Source organism: Mus caroli, chromosome 13, assembly GCF_900094665.2.
Source record: "Mus caroli chromosome 13, CAROLI_EIJ_v1.1, whole genome shotgun sequence".
Taxonomy (NCBI): domain Eukaryota; kingdom Metazoa; phylum Chordata; class Mammalia; order Rodentia; family Muridae; genus Mus; species Mus caroli.
The window spans coordinates 59,057,270-59,067,347 of record NC_034582.1 but is presented as its reverse complement, the minus strand read 5'-3'; the positions used below and the strand labels follow the sequence as shown (position 1 = coordinate 59,067,347).

At 43.8% G+C, this 10,078-nt stretch overlaps 1 long non-coding RNA gene across 1 annotated transcript in view; it reads left to right on the top strand.

Moving 5' to 3' along the window:
• Positions 1 to 3,903: 3,903 nt before the first annotated feature.
• LOC110307573 overlaps positions 3,904 to 10,078 on the top strand; it is a 61,901-nt gene continuing 55,726 nt past the window's right edge. The window contains exons 1-2 of the long non-coding RNA XR_002379423.1: positions 3,904 to 3,995; positions 4,620 to 4,729. This is a non-coding gene — a long non-coding RNA (uncharacterized LOC110307573). The remainder of the gene's footprint in view (positions 3,996 to 4,619; positions 4,730 to 10,078) is intronic.

Genomic DNA, 10,078 nt, shown 5'->3' with positions numbered 1-10,078 from the left:
TAAAGAACATCCATCCATGGCCTCTGCATCGCCTCCTGCTTTCTGACCTGCTTGAGTTCCAGTCCTGACTTCCTTTGGTGATGAACAGCAGTTATGGAAGTGTAAGTCGAATAAACCCTTTCCTCCCCAACTTGCTTCTTGGTCATGATGTTTGTGCAGGAATAGAAACCCTGACTAAGACACTTGGAAAGGGTGTTAGCAGGGGTTCTGATGTTACACTGCTGTCCAATAACTCAAACCTGGAGGGAGAGGTCCATTCATTTGTGTGGTATCCCATCTCCAATGATCCAAGGTTCCAACTGTGAGGACATTTAGTCATCAGCAATGTTTCCACATTATGGAGAATGGCAGAGGAGGGTGAGATAATTAAGCTCAGCTCCGTGGCTCTATTGTCTGGGTATTAGATGGGCATCTCCTTATCTCCATTCTCATTGCCTTCTTCTCATGGTCACAGGGTGGCAGCCACAGCTCCAGACACCATAGCTTTTCATACAGCCTCATGCTAATCCAGAAAGTAAACACATTTTTCCTGCATATGTTTCTTCATCCCCAGAAATCACAAAATACCCCCATGTGTGTTACCAACCCACAGCCCTGAGTCACACATTCCTTCTCTATCACCTCTGAATTATGAAGATTCATGCCCTCTCAAACAAAGTCATATTTCTCCCAGCAAACTTGAGATGGGGTACTATGTATCAGATGTCTGTTTATATGTTTTGTGTAAGAGGGGCTGAAGAGATAGCTCAGCTGCTAAGAGATTATACTGCTTGTAGTGGGTTGAATATGGTTTGCCCAGGGAGTGGCACTATTAGGAGGTGTGACTTTGTTGGAGGAAGTGTGTCACTTTGGGGGTGGCCTTTGAGACCCTTCTCCTAACTGCCTGGAAGACAGTCTTCTCCTGATGGTCTTCAGGACAAGATGTAGAACTCTCAGCTCCTCCAGTGCCATGCCTCCCTGGATACTTTCATGCTTCTGCACTGATGATTGGCTTAGTCAGGGTTTTACTGCTGTGAACAGACACCATGACCAAGGCTCTTATAAGAACAACATTTAATTGGAGCTGGCTTACAGGCTTGGGGGTTCAATCCATTATCATCAAGGTAGGAGCATGGCAGCATCCAGGCAGGCACAGTGCAGGAGGAACTGAGAGTTCTACATCTTTATCTGAAGGCTGCTAGCAGAATACTGACTTCCAGGCAGCTAGGAGGAGGATCTTAAAGCCCATGTCCACAATGATGCACCTACTCCAACAAGGCCATACCTCCTAATAGTGCCACTTCCTTGGCCAAGCATATTCAAACCACTACACTGATAATGGACTGAACCTTAGAACCTATAAGTCAGCCCCAATTAAATGTTGCCCTTTATAAGAGTTGCCTTGGTCATGGTGTCTGTTCACAGCAAGGGAAATCCTTACTAAGACACTGTTCTTACAAAGGACTTGAGTTCAGTTCCCAGCACCAACAGCAGGCAGCTCACAACTGCTTGTAACTCTAGCTCTCAGGGGTTGGGTGCCCTCTTCTGGCCTTCAAGGACACTGCATTCACACACACACACACACACACACACACAGAGAGAGAGAGAGAGAGAGAGAGAGAGAGAGAGAGAGGCAAATATACATACATATATTTTAAAAATAAAAATAAATCTTTAAAAGAAAAAAATTAAAAATTCCCAACAAGTGGTCACTATTTAGTGAGGTGGATATGCTAATTACCTTAATTTAATCATTATGTATTATATACTTGAATATGTTATATACATCAGATTGTCATAATGTACTAAAGAGAGAAAGAGAGAAAGCTGAAAGGAGCCACTGTTTGGAAATGACGGAGTCAACCATGAAAAATTTGTTTCAGGGTTTCTGAAAGCTTATCTCAAGGACTGTGAGGGTTACCAAAGACACCTGCCAGAGAACCCCTCTGCCAATAAGCTCCTGTGAGACTTGGGTTCTATGAAACACACATTGGAGAACACACACCAAGGACACTCAGTATTTCCCCCTCTTCATATGACATCACTTTCAGGCTAGACAGAAAGCTTCCCTTCAGCCCTAAGTAAATACGATTTTCATAAATTCCTGCCTTCCTGGTGTTTTTGTAAGTCTCTCCTTGTCCAAGTCAAACCTGGATTCAGAATGACGATTTTTTTTTTCCTACTCTGCCAAAAAGCTCACACTCATACATTTATCCTCAAATATTTTCAGCCTTCAAAGTTTTAAAAAGAAAATAAAAAGCAAGATAAAATCCTGAAATTCCATCAGTTGTTCTGAAAAGCTTTAGCAATTCCATCCACCCCTGCATTCCATAGTCACCCTTAGACTATGCCCCATGTGTTTCTGGTTTCTCTCTAATTAGATGTTTAAGCTTCTTTTCTCCCGGGAACCTGAACATGGTGTACACTCAAAAATCGCTGCTGTGGCTTCTGTAGCTCAGACTTAGGGAAAACTTTGGCCAGGACCAAGTCTGCAAAATGCTCCCATCCCAGGCACAGTTGCTACAAACCACTGCAAGCCACACGTACATATCTTGGCCCAGGAAATGTAGGACATATTCAGCCGGAGCCTTCCACATTGATGGGGAAACATGGCAGGTGTTCCCACTACTCTTTATCCCTAACCTGATAAGCGAGACCACAGAATGTAGGAGTTTGAGCCAGGACTATGAATCCGATCCCCTGACATGGTCTCACTAAAGAACTATTTGCTGAAGAAGACTGGGGTAGGGAGGCATCTCAGGGGGTAACCTGGGTTCCCAGCTCCTTCAGGCCTTTCTCACCACATAATCTCTCAAGTTTATACAATATTTAATTAAATTAAACAATTTCTAATTGTTTTTTAACATTTGATACAAATTGCAGAAATGTAAATCAACCTCTTCCCTTGGACATTCTCTCTCTCTCTCTCTCTCTCTCTCTCTCTCTCTCTCTCTCTCTCTGTGTGTGTGTGTGTGTGTGTGTGTGCATGCACGTATGTGTGCACACATAAAGCTGTGGAATTTTTATAAATTAAAGGGACTAGATTATAAACCACATTTATTTATTTATTTATTTGGTTGTTTGGTTTTTTTGAGACAGGGTTTCTCTGTATAACCCTGGCTGTCCTGGAACTCAGTCTGTAGACCAGGTTGGCCTCAAACTCAGAAATCTGCCTGCCTCTGCCTCCCAATTGCTAGGACTAAAGGTGTGCGCCACCACTGCCCAGTGTATAAACCACATTTTTTTTCTTTTTTACTTAAAAATCAGCTTAAGACTCACATTTAGAGCATTCTTTAAAGGAGAAAGCCTTTCTAAAAGGGGTAGTTTGGCTTATGTTGATAGAACAGGAGAAGTTGGGCATAGTGGCACATACCTTTAATCCCAGCACTTGGGAGGTAGAAACAGGTGAATTGCTGGGAGTTTGAGGACAGCCTATTCTACATAATGAGTTCCAGAACAGCCAGAGCTATATACAGGGAGACCCTCTCTCAAAAACAAAACAAAAAAACAGGAGGGTACCACCCCCACTTATTAATAAAATAAGAATATATACATGCAACAACTTTGAGCATTTATTGTTCTGTGCCTTGTGTGTGTGTTTTAAGTTCTTGCAACCAGCATGGAAAGTGAGTGTTACAACTTAAAAAAGTTGTAACTTAAACTCAAGAAACTAAAGTTTCAAGAGGTTGATTAGGGAGATGAAACTTTCAAGGTAGATTCTGTAGAAAATGCAAAGCTGAGAAGAACCATGATTGCAGGCAGGCAGAGGGGTCCTGACCTGGACTGACCTGGTCACAGCAAAGCAAAGGACTGGTGAGGCACAGAACATCCTCCATCCTTTATTACCCTTTTTTTTTTTTTTATGACCAGGCTGCAACGTAGAGAGTTCAGCAACCCTTGGGATCTTGTTTGCCCTTTTGCAAAGATATGTGACTAGGGCTACTTGCTCTGCCAGCCATAAGAAGTTTGTCTGGTAAAGAGATACTATGTTATTGTCATTCAAGCAGAGATCCATGGTAAATGTATCCTTTAACATGTTTTGATCTAGAGGAGTCTCCAGTCTCATCACAAGGTATTTTTCACACACACACACACACACACACACACACACACACACACACACGAGAGAGAGAGAGAGAGAGAGAGAGAGAGAGAGAGAGAGAAAGAGAGAAAGAAAGAGAGATTCACAAAGGCAACTGGAAGTGATGACATGAGCGGGAATGTCCCTCAAGTCACTGAGTTTAGGCTGGACTGCCCTAGGGAGTCCTCAGGGATTTTCTTTCATTCTTTATTTTCCTGCTCCCCAAACTACTTCTTTGTCTGTAGATCCCTCTTTGCCCTTCCTGTCTTCTACAGTGTCACTCAATGCTTTGCCTGGATGTAAATGAATCCAAGGACACAAAGGGACAATGAGGCTCGTTACCTGAGGCAGGACGCCACCTGCACTCATTGCCCAATGCTGTTCTCATGTGTCCTGCCAATTTCTACCATGGGCATTAACCACAATGACCATCCCCCAGCTCCCTTATTCTGTGGCCCCTCTGTGTTCTCAAACTGGTGGCTTCTGAGGAGGGCTGAGGGGAGAGGCACCTGCATTCTTGTTGCCATCCATAGTAACTCAGTCCTTTCACTACCAACAGATCAGGGAGAAACAGCAGGGAAACAGAGCCATCCCAAGTCCTGCTCCTCATCATGACATATTAAGTACATTCTGGATACATAAGGATACATATGGATGCATAGAACAGAGGTAAGCATTCTTACAATTCATTAGCAACTATCCTAATGATTGTATCTAACCTAAAAGACAGGACATTATGAACCACACACTATTTGTTCCAAATAGACAGTGTGAGTTAAGAGTTAGCAAAACCCTCTGCCAAACATTTGGATTTGTTTTATTTCCTCTCTGGTGCTGGTTCAATACAGCTGAATATTAGACAGAGATTTCTGCACACTGGCCATGTATTACATGCTTCAAAGGTAAGATGAAGGGAAGGCGGCATATAGTGTTATCATATAGGGACACAGCTGTGACATGAGTTCTCATGACTTCTGCCATTATTTATAGCAAGGTAAATATAGCCAGGATGGCTAACTGTCCTATAACACACATTTTCTCCATGGTAACAGAATTTAATGAATATGTGGACATTTATTATGCAAACTACATTTCCCAGACTCCTTGGGACTAAGTTCTGATGGATAAGCTGCAAAAGCAGGCATCATGTAACTGTTTCCAGACTCTTTAAGAAGTAGCAAGCCTTGCTTTCTCTGTCATCCTGTCCTCCACGCTGCTTTCTAGAACACAGAAGCCATTGTCTTGGACCACAAGAACAGGGGCCACAAGCCCAGGAAGGGTACTGTGGAGCCAGCCATGAATAGGAGGGAGTCAAGAGACCTCCCTCTCAGAGTTGATGCCTTTGGCTCCTTTGGGCCACCCTTTCTTTTTGTCAATAAAAGTGCATCACAGCTTTGGTTTAGTGATGGCTTCTCTATGCCACTTCCACCCTTATTACTTTGCTGCATCAATTTAGCATTCACTGAAGTCTTCCTGCCTTGTGGGATGACCTCCATTGTCAACGCTAGCTAAGGTTCAGCAAGTCTACCCAATGGCAAATCTTTCCCACTTCCATTCCCCTCCCAATACTATGCCTTTCACATTCACATTGTCATCATGCGTCCCATTGGTATCCTTTTGACTGACAGCCTCGCTTTAAAGGTGGAGCTAGGCTGGAGGTGGTTTGTCTTTTTCTCTTAGGCTCTAAAATGCCAGAATTAGAGCTTTTGCTCTGCAGCACCAGATGCCACCTTAGATGCCCTGATTTGTAACCTTATCACACTCATTAAGTATCATACCACCACCTTCAGGCCTTTTATCCTCAGCCACATCTAGGTGCCTGCCACCATGGTGGTATAACAACTCACAAAATATTTTGAATGATACATCTGAACTAGAACCTAGTGCCTTCTTCATACCCATTGCTCTGGAAATCTCCCTTTGGCTGTATCTTATTTGTTTGGGGGTAGAGTCTCAATATGTAACCCCAGCTGACCTGAGAGTCACAATCTTCTTGCCTTAGACACACAAGGGTTGAGATTACAATGTGTACCACCACATACTGAGTGTTCAAAGGCTGAGAACCAGTACAGTGGGCTTACATGCTCCTGTAGTACAACAAAACAAATTTCACCTCGACAGATCAAAGTTGAGTTTATATAAACGTAGCTGGGACTGTTTCTCTTCTTCCAGGTCTTGAGGACTCCAACAACCCTAGGAAGTACCCAGAAAATACCAGCCCTGTCTAAACCGAATAACATGTCTCTGAAAAGTTCAGCTCCAGTTCAGAGTACAGGCCACCCACGGTGACTGTTTGTTTAGTGGCTCGCATAGGGAAGCTGCTGAAATCCTCAGAGTTCTAATATGCTATTGGTCCAACACCATAGAGAAGCGAACACAAACGAAGGAACTCATGTTGGGATGCATTTGGCTAGGAAGATGGCAGCCCACTGTCTGTGTATCCTTGGTACCAAAGTCTCACCATAACAATCACAAAAAACCACATATTTCTAAGGGTTATTTTAGCTTTGAGCCATCAGGGGACCTAAAATGAGGATGGAGATGGGGATGTTTATGGCTTTTACCAAGCTTACAGACACACCTTCTTCCCCTCTTGGTGTCTCACTGGTTCAGAGCTGCCTGGTTCCTGGACAGCAGCTTCCAAAGCAATCCCAGGATTGCAAATCTGGAGATTTTGTCATTTGTTTTATTTTATTTTTTATTTTTTAATTTTTTAAACCAAGGTGGGATTTTGCGTATCCCAGACTGGCTTTGAAGTTATTACTCTGTAGCTGAGAATGGCTTTGAACTGGTCCTGGAGCTGGGATTTCAGTCTCTTGAACCATCACATCTTGCTAAATCTGGAGACCCTGAAAGATATTACAGCCATCTCTTCTACAAAGGCAAGAGAAGATCTAAATTATTTCAAAAAAAACTACCAGTTTGGAGTTAGAGAGGTAGCTCAGTGACGGAGCATTTGCCTAATGTACCTAGGAACAGGTGCAAGCACACGTGTGCTCGAACCCACCACACACACACACACACATACACACACACACCTTGCTCAAATAGAACCTCTGTCTTTGACCCTATTACATCCAGACCACAAGTGTAGGACATTAATGGGACAGGTTCATGTAAGGTGCATAAAGTAAAGGGATCCCAAAATGAGTGCAGCAGAAAAAAAATGACCTGGACCATTTTTATCACTGTCTTCTTGACCATCCCCCAAAGGCTGTGCTGCCCCCAACATTCTCTCCTTTCTTTAATAATAAAATTCCCATTTTATAACTGGTTACATAGCAACTTACCACCAGTACTACATTTCCCAGTCCTCACGTGTAAGCTATGGCAGGAATGTGTATCAGTTCCAGGTCATGTTCTTTATGTGGATGCATGTGTTTACTATATGCATGTGCATGCACACACCTGCGTGTGAACAAGCACAGAGGCCAAAGTTGGATGTTGTCTTCAATTGCTCTCTATGTTATCTCTTTGAGTCTCCCACTGAACCAAGCACTCAATAGTTGACTAGACTATAGACTAGCCAGCCAGATAACTCCAGGAATCTGCCTGTTGCCACCCAACCCTGCACTGGGGTTTTGTCTTAATATGGGTGCTGGGGATTGGATCTGGCTGAAAGGCCACAGTATCTTTCCTGTCAGGAAGGAGAAGGACCAGAGGGACACAAAAGAGAAGAAACACCAAGGTGAAGAGCCAGACTCCCTGATACAAACTGTCACCCTAGACCAGATCACCTACCCAGTCCTGAAAGAGCCTCTGCTGTGTCTCAGCTCCCACATCTGAAATTTTTGCTACTTTGGTGTGCCCCATGCTCCATTTCATCTTTGACAATGTTTATTACAGAGTCCTAATGTAGATGGGATCTGGTCACGCTGCAGGCTCTTCATTTAAGACAACCAAAAGTTATTTAGAGGCTGTGGAACTCTGAATGCATTCTTTATGAAAATGAACCTTGGTTACAAAAGAGATTAACAAAGGAAAAACAAACCTCTTACCAACAGCACTTTGGGAATGAAGTAAACAGAGCTGGCATGGAGAGTCAGCTTTAACAAAGCAGGTGTGAGGCCAGGGTAGAATTCTTAGAGACATCCCCTACCCCCAACTACCCATACCACCACCCTCACTGCCTAAAGAAAGAGAGAAAAGGACAAAAGGACAAAAGACAGGATAGATGGACCAGTCTTTATGTCTCTCTGGGTGGCAAGTGGGAAGACAAACAGGCTAGGGAGTAAAGTTGTTTGCATAGGTTTCTCTTACCTCCTCCTATAGGCCAACTGGAGTTATAGCGGTTCACAGGATGACCTTTGTTCTTCTGAAGTGTGTGTGTGTGTGTGTGTGTGTGTGTGTGTGTGTGTGTGTAGGTGGAGGGTAGGATCCGGTGGGGGGTTGGGGACTATCTTTTGTCTTTGTAAGTTTTTGTCCAGCTATTAGGCACAGAACTCCCCTGCACCCAGTCCTTAGTTTGCCTTTGGATCAACAATCCTTACTTAGGAGTGGCTCAAGCCATTTTCTCAGATGCATAGCAGATATCTGATAAAAGCCTGTCAAATGCTGGGTGACCAATACTCTGTACAGAGGGGTTCTCTGATGGGGATTGTTTCAGAGCAAGGCACACAGTTCTCTTTAAACCACACAAGAATCCTGAGGTGGATGTTCTTACTATGATTGTTTCAAAGATGACGAAATGGGGTTCCCAGAAGCGTAGCAATATGCCCAAAGCAAGTTATGAGGCAGAGTGGGAGCTCAAAGCTCTGTCGATCTGGCTACAGTGCTACTTGGCTCCTCAATCCTTGTGCTTAGTTATGACCAACCCCAGTGGTTTTATCTAAGACAAGCTGGTTGCTGTAGTGTTTGCTAGTCATGCTTGTGGCGCTGAGAAATACCCCAAATGCAAGATCCTGAGGGGTTGATCATTCATTGACCTCTGTTTGCCATCTGAGAACAAGCATCCAGGTTTCCAGGAACACTGGAAACTTCTTAGAAATTACTTTTTAAGGGGCAGTAACTCACATCTGTGCAGCACTTTATGGTGAATAAAGTGACCTTATAAACATTAGTCCATTGGTTGGCAAACTATCCTGTAAAGTAGCAGGGCCTGGAATACTATTGTCCTTCCCAGTCTCTAGAGGAGTATGCTGAGAAGTGGCTGGCTAGAGCCCTGGACATCTTATAGTTTTTAAACTATGTGGATGTGGATGTACACATGTGTGCAGGAGCCTGAGGACAGGGGATGTCATGTCCCCTGCAGCTGGAGTCACTAGCTATAGTGAGCTTCTCCTAGATGGGTGCTCAGAGCTTCGAGATGCTGAGTCACCTCTCTCTCTCTTACCTCTCTCTCTCTCTCTCTCTCTCTCTCTCTCTCTCTCTCTCTCTCTCACCTTCTTAGCCAGAGTTTTTCTTTCTGAACCTACCCATTTACTTCCCCAGAGCAATCTATACAGGTTGTGCAATGTTAGATGGTATGGGGGAGGGGGCGTGTTTGGCGTGGTGGTGGAAACAATCCTAGACTGTAAGCTATTACTTTTCATTTAAAAAACACTACATTTTAATTTATTTAGTGCAGTGTGTGGAGGTCAGAGGACAACTTATAGGAATCACTTCCCTCCTATTCTGTTGTGCTGGTTCTGCGATTGAACTCAGAGAGTGCCCTTACCTACTAAGCCTTCCCAATGGCCTCCATTTTGAAGGTTTTTGTTTGTTTGTTTGCTTGGTTTTGTTTTTAAGTATCTAGTCATGTTAGACAGGAAAGCTGGGGTCCGGAGATGTACCACTCCCTTCCCAAGTGATTTGTATTCAGCTGAGACTTGAAAATGGCCAGACTGCCTACTAGCAAACGCAGAAGTGGATGCTCACAGTCAGCTATTGGATGGATCACAGGGCCCCCAATGGAGGAGCTAGAGAAAGTATCCAAGGAGGTAAAGAGATCTGCAACCCTGTAGGTGCAACAACATTATGAACTAACCAGTACCCTGGAGCTCTTGACTCTAGCTGCATATGTATCAAAAGATGGCCTAG